We start from the raw sequence: 14,308 nt of genomic DNA on the forward strand, positions 1-14,308 counted from the left end.
GTCGGATAACCCTATTACTTAACCTAGCATGCACCTTTTTTTTCATTTTTGAACGAGAGGGTGTCCTAGTGAATAAGTGTGGAAGAGTGAATGGTTGTGGAGAATATGGTGGATATGGGTAAGTTGTAGAGGGAAAGCATGGAAAAAATGAGGATGTGGGTTTAGTACAAAACTCATTCATAGTGTAGGTAGGGACTGTCTCAAGTCTGAAAATGAAGGTGTCACACGCTTTTGTCTTCTGAAGTATTTGTTTACTAGGTGAATTTAAAAAATTATGAAGCACCGAAGAAACAACAGGATCGAGTGCAAACTTGAGATTCCTTTGAAAGGGCGGAAGGAGGGGAGTCGAGGTGGATGTTGTGCAAAGTAGTTCTTGATAGGGTGAATCATCACCTGCTCTAAGAAACTCATCGAATTGTTCATCTAGATTAGTCATATCCACGTTACTATGATAGTCCTCTATATCTTTGAGAAAATCATCTATCTCCTCCTCATCCGTAATATGTGTATCGACTAGTGTAGGAATGGAAATGTTGGAGTCTGATCTTCCAAAGGAAAGAAATTTGGGCATATGATTATCGTGGAACGCGTGTTGTTGAAATAATCTCGAACAAAGCTCGATCATGCTAACCTCTCCATCCATAGATCGAATCGGTAAATCGTGTCTTTGTTTTAAAAACATTAACTTCAACAGCAAGATGGTCAAAAGACATGGACATTGAACCATCGCGGCAATTAATGAGCGCGTTGGCGGTTGCGAAAAAGGGCGCCCTAAGATTATCGGACACAGTCGTTAACGACTTCTCGTATCGAGGATGACAAAATCAGCGGATAGTAAAAATCTGAATTTTTACCGAACATTTTCGGCGACACCATTAGGATACTTAATAGACCCGATCGGCTAATTGCAACGCCATTTTAGTGGGTTGCATCTCGTCTAGACCTATTTGTCTATACAAGTAAAACAGGGGAGTAAGTTAACACTAGCCCCCGTGTCTAATAACGCGGTCGTCGTATAAGAATCTCCTAAGGTGCATTGTGCAAGAGGGGCGACTAGGGTCCTTGTACTTAACAATTCCATTATGTTCGATAGAGTTGGGAATTGTTCGTTAAAAAGCGTCTTTTGGTATATTGGTCTTACGCCTAGTAGTACACAATTCCTTAAGAAACTTAGCATGGTGTGGTAGCTTTTTAATAGCTTCGAGGAAGGGAAGGTTTATAGTTAGATTCTTGAAAACGTCCCTAATTTCCTCATAATTTGTATCCCTAGTTAACATGGCTAATTTTTGTGGAAACGGCGGTTTCTATTTATATTTAGCAATGGTATCACCTGGATGTTTAACCATGGCTTCCTGTTTCTTAGGTTGTGTTGTAACTGGTACCTCTACAGTGGTAGGCTCTTCAGTTTCTATTTCATTATCTAGTAAAATAGCGGTGTAGGGACTCTTTGGTGGGGTAACTATAGGCATAGTTACTTTGTTATTAACCACTTTGTCAGAACGGAGAGTGGTGATGGCCTTTAGCTCACCTACATTTTCATATTCATTACTAGTATTATCGGTTACCTCAAAGGCTGTATTTGTTGTTTTAGGATTAGGTATTTCGTGACCTGGCAACACACCTTTGGGTTGGGCTTTATCTTGAGCCAACTGTTTGGTTAAATTATTAACGGATTGTAGAAGCTGTTGGTTAGATTGAGCCATGGTTTGGAAAAGTTTTTGGCTCACTTGTATGAAGGTGTCAAGACGATCCGGTTGTGTGAGTGTAGTAGTCACGGGTGGTGTGCTTGAACTATTTCACGTGAATTATTTATGGGTGGATTTTGATAGTTATTATTTACCGGAACGATACCTCTATTAGCATTATAATTATTATAACTACCTTGACTTTGTGCTTGACCTTGTCGAGGTTAAGCTTTGTTGTTATAATTATTAAAATTACCCCCGACCACGTCCTTGTCATAGTGGGGCTTGGTTAAAGCCGCGTAGGCCTAACATATTGATTATTGTACCCCGCGGGTGTGACGTTTTGGTTATTTCTCCAACCGAAGTTGGGATTTTGTCTCCAAGGGGCGTAGGTTCACTATTAATGGAACAAGCCTGTTCATAGGCAATAGGACGGTGTGAGTCGGGATGCTCGGGCTCTAACAAACTACATGGATTTGAATTTACATTCATGACGGGATTGGCTTTTGTTGTATGAAATGGCCTCTACCTTTTTGTGAGGGATTCAATTAGAGTTTTAAGCTCGGGATCTGATTTAACCTCAAACATACCGGTAGCCTTAACTGTTGAAGAAGAACTAGCGTAGGCCGGGAGTAATCGTCACTACCCCCATTATTATTATTACGCTTTAGTCCGATCTTCCAAAAATTTATATGCCTCCTCGAGGCTCCTTTACTTAAGAAACTACCCCCATTCATTATGTCTAGGACTTCTTTATGGTGGTGTAGAAGTCCTTTGAAAAAGGCACGAACTAACGTGTCTTTCGCTAAATTATGATGTGGACACTCTATAAGGAGATCGGTGAAACGATTCCAAGCCTCTGAAAATGATTCATGAGGATTTTGTCGAAAGAAATGAATCTTGGAAAGCATCTCATCCGTCTTTAGGGGTGGGTAAAAATGTTCTATAAACAGCTGAACAAGTTTAGCCCACGAGTCCACAGAATTAGGCGCTTGGGCAGTTAACCAAGACGCCGCCTTATCGGCCAAGGTGAAAGGGAATACCCTTAATTTAATTTGTTTCGTACCAACCGTAGGATGGTGGAATGTTGTTAGGACTTGTTCAATCCTACGATAATGCCGATAAGGTTTTTCATGGTCTAATCCATGAAAAGCGGGTAACAAATTAAAAATATTTGGGGATTCGAAATCCCCAATCGGTCCTAGAGAACGATGCAAGATTTGGGGCTATCGCCAAGGCTTTGTAGAAGTCGAGAGAGGAGTCTCTTCTTCGGGCCGGGCATTGTGTCGTGATGTGTGTGAAATAGTAGCTAGAGGTGTAGTGGTTGGTATACTAGATAGACTTGATTGTTGATGTTGTTGTGTATTTACGTTCGGTGTTTTTGTTCAGCCAGACCTTAACCTCATACAAGGCTAAGACCAAACTTAGCTAAACACGTCAACACTCCAAACAATTCTGATATACTAGTATAAACCTCTAACAGGAGATGCGAGGTGTGGAAAAAAGGAATACCTTATTGCATCCTTGCTTCGCTTATGAATAGCGTCTTGTTTACGCGTGTTCAGTGTATATAACAGGTTAGAACACTGAAAAATATAAAAAATCAAAGTTCGAATCAAAACTGTCGAAATCCGGAAAAATTAACAAAGGGCGCGGGTGCGCTCGGATAGGGCGCGGTCGCGCTCCGGGTAATTTTCAAATTACAGTGTGAATCAAACAAGGGTGGGTGGGTTTAATGGGACTTAAAAATGACTAATTCTACTACGAAAACAATGCTAAAGTGCAACTAAGATGGCAGCGGCGCCATTTGATAAAACGTAAAAAGATTACTTTTACTAATGAATAAAGCGATGAAACTCTAAACGTAAGTAAAACTAAACGATAGTTTACGTGCCTAATTTATCAAAGATTTCTACTCTCAATCCTATGAGATATAGTGGAGTAGAGTGATTCATTCTACTCCTAGTCCTTCCGCATGTTATTGTTCTCTACGTATAAGTACGCTTAACTCTAAAGTCTAATGAGAGATTTATGAAAAGGCAACTAGACTACGATGCAACTACCCACAAGATGCACTAGTCGACTATTAGAGCAACTAAGGGAATGCTACGTTGATTCTATGATAAGGAGTTAGAGGGGGATTGATTCCACCTTAACTCGACTTAATCCTATTAACGACGAATCGTCATAATCCGAATTGAACTGCTTCGCAGAACAATTGGTTCTTCCTAATCCCTAATTACACATGGCATTCCTACCAATTCATAACTAGCATGTGAACGATTAAACCCATTCTCATGGTGAACTAATCGTTTCTAGAGTGGAAAGGAAATTACGACAATTCTACGATATTCGGAATCAAGCTTTCATCAAGGCTTCTCAACCCCCTCTAATGGAGGTTTAGCCGAGAATCATTACGCAATCATTTCCGATTACATTTAAACTAAACATGATATAAAGAATTGAAATTTACTTAATTAAACAATAATGAAATCTAATTTAATGACTCAAATGAAATAAGGACAAGAATTGAAATTAGATCTAAAAATGGAAATGACAAAAATAGAAATTGATAAAAATACTACTTTATTGATCTAATCAAAATGAAGAACAAGATTCAAAGGTTTAATCTAATACAATAATTGAAATGGAACTAAACTTAATTAATTTACATGAAAAACTAGATCTAGAATTTATTAATGGAGGCTACTAATCTAATCTATTTCTAGGTCTAACTATCTACTATTAACAAAGAGCTAAGCTTTGGTTTTTATACTTTTAGATCCAAAAATCGTGTATGGGCTTGGAGCCATGTTTTGGGCCAGAGAATCAAGCCCAAAACCCAATTCTTTCAGTCCAAAAAGGCCTCTTCAGCTGCAGTTGGCTTTAACAGACTTTTCGTCCACTTCTGCTCCTCTGATTGGATCTGGCTTAGACCATTGGAAAGCTCTTTCCGAGCCGGTCGTTTTGACATAAGGTAGGCCCCATTCCGAGGTCTGAGTCCAAAGATGCGGCCTTCGGAAGTTCTGCTGACTTTGTGTGCTATTTCTGCCCACGTCGACTTTTCAGCTTTTGACTGGGCTTTAAAAAGGCTTTGTCTTCTTGAATCTTGGCCTTTAATCACGGAAATCCTTAGTAACTGACCTTTGTCTCACTAAAGTGGCACATTTCTGCACATAATGGACTTTGAAGCCTGAAATGCATAAAATCACGTAATCAGTGTTAACTCTTAATTATTACTCACATAATTGGTCTAAAAGCATGACTGTTAAAGGGTTAAAACTACAGTTTTGGGCTCTTATCAGTATGACACCAGCTCATCACGACCCTGATTCCCCACCTCCTTATTTTGAAAACACTAGTGTCTTTGATGCTCAGATGGATCTGAATGTGCGAGACATGGGTTTAACACTATTTAGGGGTATGCACAAATTGTATAATTATCAGAAAGACAAGGAGGAGATGAATATTCAGTGACATAGGGAGTTGATGGAACATATTCTTACGCTCCAGAACAACAAAGCTGAAACATCCGTTCAAAAGAGAGGTCGTCCAAAATTGAAATAGAGTCCTTTATCTAGGATTATGTATTCCAGTACTTCTTAATATGATCACTCATGTACTTGATTGTCTATTATGGTTTTATCACTCTTATTTGTAGGCAGAGACAAATCTTGCAACAATGAAACTATTAATTTAAGTTATTATTATTAGTATTATTATTATTATTCATTGTTTAAAATTTTCAGTCATGTCATTTGTACATGTAACTCTTACATTCTACCTCCACCTTTTTGGAGACATATAACTCTATGGACATGCACATGACAAATATTTAGTCGTTGTAGTAATTTTATTCCTCACGAATCATTACTCCTATTTCTTTTGTTAAGGATATAAATTCTACAAATTTGAGCTGATGTAATTTTGCACGTATTTAAGGTAATATCCCTCCTTTTCTCTTATTATTTCAATTATGGTAAGCTTTCAGTTATTTTATTTAGTCATTGAGGACAATGCCTAATTTAGTTAGGGGGGTGAGAATTAAAATTTTGCAATATTTTAATTACAATATTTGGAAAGTTTATATGTGAATTATGGTGATTCTAGGTGAAAAGTATATTTTTATCGTTTAAACTAGCTAATGAAACAGGAAATTATAAGTCATGACCAGGATTAGTAAGACTTTTAGACTAAGTTTCTATTACTAGAAATAGATCTCACTGATAAAAGTTTTAGTCTAGAATAAGTTCATATAATACACCACTAGAGGAATTTCAAATGAAAAAGCAACTTAAACTTCTACCAAACTAGATGATTAGTATAGAGACTTGACCTGTGAGACTTGAGCATTTCAATTTTAATATCTTGGAGAGTCTTTACGTAAATCTGAGTCCAAGTTGACTCAACCATTTTTCAGTGCTTAAATTCGTTGTGTAGTCTCATTTATTCTTGATTTGGTCAATCACGAGGTGGCATCAAGTGGGGAGATAGCCATTAGGTCTTGTAGTCTATTCAAAGCAGAATATCATACTGATAAGTCAAGTAGTGAACCAATCAGCCTATATCCCACCTAGTAGGATTATCATATTAACCACTTTTGAGCCTTATTCTTAAACCAATCATCTTAAACCCAACTCCAGATAAGGAGTATATCCCATATTATTAGCCTTATCCATATTTCTGAGGATTTCTAAAGAACTAAAGAGAAAGCTAGAATGAAGAAGATTTTGAAGGAAATTTTACCAAAGTCAAATGAAGAAAATCATTCCTTTTGCTCAAAAAAAAAAGAAAAAGAAAAAAGAAATATAAATAATTGAGCAAAAGTAGTGATAGGGTTCAAGTGTTGTAGTCTACAACTGAAGAAAATTTCCAAGAAGGTCAAAAGCACAAAGTCTTTAGTATACTCTCAGAAATTTTTGAATCCTTTTTACCCTTTTCTTGTTAACCTGTCCTAAGCCCTGTTTTAATACCCAGACTTATCACTAAAGTATGATATGAAGTGTACAATAGGTGAGAGGATGCTAAAGTGAAGGACCCGACACTTCAAATGTGATTGACATTCTTTCCATGAGACTTTATTTATATATTTGCAAATTTCCGTCTTTCTGACTAAATATGTGGGATGCTCTACTTTTTACTCATTTCCCTGCATATAGAGGTAAAATAGAAAACTTATCTGAGAGAGATTTCCTTGTGAGTGTATGAAATGGTGAGGTTTGAAGTCGAAATACTAATCCAGAGGTGAGGTAGAAATTTCGTTGCTTGGAAAAGAGAAAGAAATCAAAATGGTTAAAAATGAATAAGCTCGAGTTAGGATGATTAGTCAGTCTTCTCTATCTTTATGAATAGAACATTAGCCTAATGTTTTATGATCATGGGTATGATAAGTAATAACTTTTTGATTTAGACATTTTAACTGAAAAAGTTGTTTTCTCTAGATTTCACCATAGTTCATATGTAAAATTGATTTTGTGGGTATATCAACTGAAAACCCTCAGGAGGCTATAACTCGTCCTTTAAGGGTAACTTAAAGGTTTAAGGCCTTGTTGTATATGGTAAATGCAACCGCGATGCCTGCGAAAGTGAGTTAGTTTATTATTTAATTAGTATTGTTAGCTTTGAACACTTCTCTAGTATAACATATATTTGCTAAGAGACTAGCAAAATGCTAGTTGGGGGTTGTGATAAGTGCTCAAAAATAATGATTTATAACCCCAATTATGTGTATGTTAGTCTCTATTTTATATTTAAATATTCTAATATGATGCAATTTGAGTTTTTGCAGGTCAAAGAACCTAAATATGAAATATGGAGGGAAAAGAAGTCAAACAAGTCAAAAAGGAGTCACTGGGAATTACAGCTAAAGGCCTAGGGCAAAAATGTCATATTTGTCTCCATAAGTGTCAAGCCTAATGGGACTCTAAAAGAGGATAATAATTGATTTAGAAGAGTCTTCAATCTGATCTCAAAGCCTTAATTTCGACTTCAGAGGAAGAGAAGATCAACATGGAAAAGAAGTCGGAGTTTCACAAGAATTAGGAAACTGAAAGCTGTCAGAAGCTGCAGCTTGGGAAATCACCTACAGAACAAAGTGGGCCACGTCCAACTTTGGTCCAACTGAATTCAACTCTGTAAGGATTGCTTCTAGAAAGGTTACAGAGAGTTTGACACCAAATAAACATAGGATTCGGATCTCTATCCAGACGAGCATGTAAGCCAATATATAAGGCACAAAAACCTCAGTTTACATCATCTAGGAAATTTAGTGTTTTGGATCTTAGATCTAGAATTACCCTAAGATCTCCTAACCTCCACAGGAGCGTTAGATCAATGGACGAATAAGGCTCATCTTCTAATATGGTCTGATTTGCTCTATCCTTCGTTTTCTAGCGGCAGAAACTAAGAAATGAATGGAGCTTATTGTAACTGGTTCTGCTAGTACAAGGATATAATCTTGCAACACCGTGGGTTGTTTATCCCATAAATTGTTTTCCGGATCAGGTATGTCTTTGTATATTGGTTCTATAAGTAAAGTTTCCTCTATATCTCGTGTAGGTAGCTCTAAAAATTGTTTTAAACGGTGTGCATTTACTTTAAAACTACTACCTCGTTTTGGATCCTCTAACTCAATTGCACCATGGTGTGTAACGTTTCTTACAAAGTAAGGACCTGATCTAGACCAAGAATTTTCCGGAAATAATTCTAATCTAGAGTCATAGAGTAAAACTTTTTGACCTGAGTAGAAATCTTTCCTTAAAATTTGTTTATCATGGGCTAGCTTTGTTCTTTTCTTATAGTTCTTTGAACTTTCATAGGCATCACTCCATATTTCTTCTAACTCGTTTAGTTGTAGCTTTCTTTGTTCTCCAAATTATCTAATTCGAAGTTCATGGCTCTAATGTAGCCCAATAGGCTCGGTGTTCTAGTTCGACAGGTAGGTGACAAGTCTTGCCATAGACAATACGATAAGGGGACATAGCTATAGGAGTTTTGAACGCAGTACGATAAGCCCATAAAGCATCATTAAGTCTAAAATACCAATCTTTCTTTGAAGGGATAATTGTTTTCTCTAGAATATTTTTTATCTCCCTATTCGAAACTTCGGCTTGCCCATTTGTTTGTGGATGGTATGGAAGAGCAACTTTATGTGTTATTCCGTACTTGGACATTAGATTTCCAAATACCCGATTGCAAAAATGTGAGCCATTATCACTAATTATAGCTCTAGGAGTTCCGAACCTAGGTAAAATATATGCTTTAAGAAAATCTACGGCCACTTTATGATCAGTGGTCCTTGTTGTTATGGTAAATGCAACCGCGATGCCTGCGAAAGTGAGTTAGTTTATTATTTAATTAGTATTGTTAGCTTTGAACACTTCTCTAGTATACCACATATTTGCTAAGAGACTAGCAAAATGCTAGTTGGGGGTTATGATAAGTGCTCAAAAGTAATGATTTATAACCCCAATAATGTATATGTTAGTCTCAATTTTATATTTAAATATTCTAATATGATGCAATTTGAGTTTTTGTAGGTCAAAGAACCTAAATATGAAATATGGAGGGAAAAGAAGTCAAACAAGTCAAAAAGGAGTCACTGGGAATTACAGCTAAAGGCCTAGGGCAAAAATGTCATATTTGTCTCCATAAGTGCCAAGCCTAAAAGAGGATAATAATTGAGTTAGAAGAGTCTTCAATATGATCTCAAAGCCTTAATTTCGATTTCATAGGAAGATGAGATCAACATGGAAAAGAAGTCAGAGTTTCACAAGAATTAGGAAACTGAAAGCTATCAGAAGTTGCAGCTTGGGAAATAGTTTACAGGGCAAAGTGGGCCACGTCCAACTTTGGTCCAACCGAATTTAACTTTTCCAGAAATGCTTCTAGAAAGATTACAGAGAGTTTGAGACCAAATAAACATAGGATTCGGATCTCTATCCAGACGAGCATGTAAGCCAATATATAAGGTACAAAAACCTCAGTTTACATCATATAGGAAATTTAGTGTTTGCATCTTAGATCTAGAATTAAGAGAGAAGAAAGTTCAGACATTTTCACAATTAATAGGTATAAAGATTATTCCTTTTCATATTGTGTTCATAGCATAGTATGAGGGGCTAATCTCCCTTCTCTTGGGAGGGGAGATGAAGCCTTTTTCGTATGTTTTAGTTTAGTTCTTCTTCTATCATGTTTTAGTTTAAATCCCTCATTGAGTTTCTTCTTATTCGTCCATTGATCTAACGCTCCTGTGGAGGTTAGGAGGTAATAGGGTAATTCAAGATTGTGTAGAGCCAAATACCACAAACCCTAGATTCTTTTCTTCTAGTTTTTAGTGTTATAGTGTGATGATTGGATTCTTTATGGCACCTCAATTAGGTGTATGGTTAATGCCACATGTGGATTTTCCATGGCACCTAAAGTTGTATATTGAATGCCACTTAAAGCACAATTTGGTTAGATAGAAGATATCATTGGAGATTGAAGAAGTATTTGATGGAAAGATAGAAAGCACGTTGAAAGCCACATATTATCATCATGGTTATGAGCATAAGATTTGTAGGTATGGTGAGTTTCTATTGGTGATTTATATTAAGCATGATAGGTAGATCTATTAGACTAATTCTATGATTTTGGTGGATTCATCTCTCCCAAGATATTCTCTCTCTTGATTCATATTCATATATTTAAATTAGTTTATTTTATGCATAGTTTAAATCTCAAATCAAATCAACCATATATTAATTATTACTTAGCCACATCACATCTTTTACTTGCATCCATTAGAGTAATTTAGATTAGAAATTTCTATTATAATCAACTAGTTATTTAGAGTAGGATTGATACCTTGCTAGCCACTATACTAATCAATATTTAATATGCTAAGTAAGATTTGCAAAAGATACGTAACACAAACAACGACATAAATAATAACGTGTTGCGTGTTTTTACACCATCTCCCATCAGTATGTTCTGTGATAACAAAGCTGCGCTGCATATCGCCAACAACCCTGTTTTTCACGAGCACATTAAACACATAGAACTTGATTGTCACTTCATTAGAGAGAAGATTCAGTCCAAGCTTTTAGCTCCTCAATTTATATCTTCCAATGCTCAGCTCGCAGACGTTTTTACCAAACCATTGGGCAGAGATCAATTTGACAATTTGATTGGCAAGCTGTATGTTCAGTCCTTGAACGCTCCACCTTGAGGGGGACTATTAACATATCTATGCACGTGATTAACCAGTTCATCTCACTCCAACAAATCAGGAAACTACTTGATAAGAATTGGACTCTATTCTTTCTGTTTAACTATATACTCTTTCATTTAGTTAGATAGGTAGAGAGAATCTCTCAACTCAATTGTAATCTCCTATTTAAATACCTCTAAATCAATAAATAAAAAGATCTTTGAGGAACTTAATCTACCTGTTTTCACAAATCTCAAATTCAATTCCCTCGTGCAATTTCATAAAAAAAAAAATCCTTGGTGCAATTTAGAAAGGTGAAGACATAATATTAGAAAACATAAAGTTGGCATTCTTCAGTAAACCCTGTTTTAAGGTTTTGGTTACATTTTGGTCATAAAATTTCTATCATTTTGGTCAAGTCGTACAAGATCGTTTCCACGAATTCCGGGCGACCTTTAGCTGTAGACAAAAGCATGTGTGAGTGAATATTGGAGAATGTGCACAAAAAAACCCTCTCCAAGTTTGGAATGCTTCAAAAGTATACTATAGTGAAGCCCCACCTGTTATTTTCCTATCTTCTACCAAACATATTGCTTGACCATCATCTCCTGTTCCAGAAACTGTACATAATCTACCATGACCACTTGCTAAATATATCCGTAATATGCAATGAAACTTGTAATAGACAAACTAGTAGTGTTGTTTCATTGGTTTGTACTGGGCTGTTTAGCATGTATTATAAATGTACTGGATTGGAGTTTTCCAAGTTTGATTCCGATTGCTTAATGCTAGTCTTAGAGCGTACTCTTAGGTAAGGACTCCGTGGGCGAGGCAGAGGCGCGCTGTGGCTTGAGCGAGGGAGGACGTGATCATCTGTTTCGGAAATATTGTGATATGTTTCACATATGTAGCTGATAGCAACTCAGTTTGGCTTCTTTCAACTTAATTGAAGAAGTGCAAGAAGTGCGACATTTTTTCAAAAACATGGAGAACACGAACCTAATCACTTTACTTTTATAAAGTGCATGTCTTAAGGACTCTCACAGGCAACAAGTTGCTCACACCTTTTTAGATGAACTTGACCTTCCTACAGAGTACAGACTACCCCAAATAGTAGTGCAATCATATATACAGCAAACACAATATCATCTTATCAACCCATAGAAGGGAAGAATCGTAAACTTCACAAGACTTACTAATTATACTTGTTTGACAAGTCATTGTACCAAGTCCTTACAAAAAGGCTGCTCAAATGTGTTTTTTGGCCGTGTGTGTGTGTGTCCTTAATCCTTTAGTAATATTTACTTTGATTGATGAAATTTTACTGTGGTTTTGATTGATAATCGAGTTATAATAGTAGGATCAACAGAAATACAAATCAATACTCATTTGTGCAAAAGTTAATTATCAACATACAAGTGTTGGAGTTATCCCTCACATGAGGAGGAAAAGAAGTTCACCAGAAGAAGGCCGAGCGACGCTCGGCCACTGGTCTTGCTCAAAAACGCATACTAGCGCCCATGCCATGGACGACTTCCAGTGTTTTTAAGGCGCGCGCGCTCGACTTTGGCCTTGCCCAAGGCGCGCCCGTGCCCATGCCTATTTTCGTCAGGATTTCTATTTTTGTGAAACCGCGAGTTTGCAATATAAGGTTTGGGTTTTTGGCAAAATCTAACACATGCTGAGACACAAAAATACACATAACACAGAGAGAAAACCCAATCTTAAAAGCAATCAAGATTGAGAGATAACATTTACAAAGAAACAAGCCTGTAAAGAGAGATGAGTGATCTAGTAAGGCGAGAGACTGAAAGGAATGATTGTAATCGTCCTTCCCACTTTATAAAGGATTAGCTCTTGTGGAAGTAGGCAGCATTGGCTGAACCACGTTACATCTGTGTTGTGGTATGTGTTTTATTTCTTTACATTATTATCTGTTGTTAATAGTTGTTTAGAGAGTTAGGCATGTTAGGATAGTTGTAGTTGATATTTTAGAATTTGTCTAAAGTTGAAGTGAGTTTAAATACAAGTTATCTGTGTAGTGGGGATCGATTGGTACCGGTATAAACCCCTACAAATGGTATCAGAGCCTTGATTAGATTAACCTAGGGTGTTATCCAAATTTTGCTCGGAAGGTGTTTGACGAAATTCCTGATAGAAAATTTGAGTTTAAATAACTTGTAGAGATGAATCATTCTATGAACACTCGCATGACAAATCTGAATAGAAGTAACTACACTATGTAGAAAGCCAGGATGGAAGACTTGCTCTATTGCAAGGGCCTGACACAACCCATTGAGAATGAGGGAATAAAACCGGATACAGTATCCGATGCTGATTGGAAGACGCTTGATGAAAAAGCGATTGGGTGCATTAGATAACGGATTGACAACAATGTAATCCACCTTGTATCCCAAGAGACCACAGCTTTCAGCCTGTGGAAGACTTTAGAAGACCTCTACGAGAAGACAAGAAATGACACACAGAATAGCTCCTGTCACTCAGAGATCCGTGTTACAGAAAAGCAAGAGAGAGGCAAAAGCAGAAAACCGTTTCATTCTAGAGGTGATGACAAAAGAAAATCTAGGAGCGCAAGCAGACCTCCTAAGAAAGACTTGTCGTGCAATCATTACGGTATCCATGGCCACTTCAAGTATGAATGCATAGAATTGAAGAGGGATGAGAAGAATAGTACCGTACATGAAGACAAGTTAGAGTTGAAAGAAAGCACCACCAGTAGAGACGCCACAAATATCGCTTCAGAAGGTGAAGTAGGAATTGTGTCAGATGGTGACGAGTTATGCTTGAGCACTTCAGGCCAAGGTACAGAGTGGGTGGTAGATACAGGTGCTTCTTACCACGTCACACCACATAAAAGTTTCTTCACTACCTACAAATCTGGCGATTTTGGTGAGGTGAAGATGGGAAATAGTTGAGTCTCAAAGATTATAAGCATTGGTGATGTCCATTTAGAAACCAATGTCGGCTACACCTTGACACTCAAGGATGTAAGACATGTCCCTGACATTCGGCTAAACCTAATTTCAGATGGGAAGTTAGATGATGATGGCTTTGTAAACTCGTTTGATAACAGGGTATGAAAACTGAGCAGAGGTTCCATTGTAGTAGCTAGAGAAAAGAAAACTTGCTCTCTTTACAAAACACAGGCTAGTTTGTGTAAAGCAGAAGTGAATGCGGCAGAAGAAGAAGCTTCCTCCGAACTATGGCACAAGAGACTGTGTCATATGGGAGAAAAAGGCATGGAAGTTCTTGCCAAGCAAATGGTCTTGCCAAACATCAAAGGTACACATTTAAATAGATGTACTCACTGTTTGGTAGGAAAGCAACACAGGGGTGTCTTTCCAAAGATTTCCGTCTCACAAAAAGGACAATATCCTTAAGCTAGTGCACATAGATTTATGTGGTCCTA

The sequence above is a fragment of the Coptis chinensis genome, chromosome 2 (assembly GCF_015680905.1).
Source record: "Coptis chinensis isolate HL-2020 chromosome 2, ASM1568090v1, whole genome shotgun sequence".
Classification (NCBI taxonomy): domain Eukaryota; kingdom Viridiplantae; phylum Streptophyta; class Magnoliopsida; order Ranunculales; family Ranunculaceae; genus Coptis; species Coptis chinensis.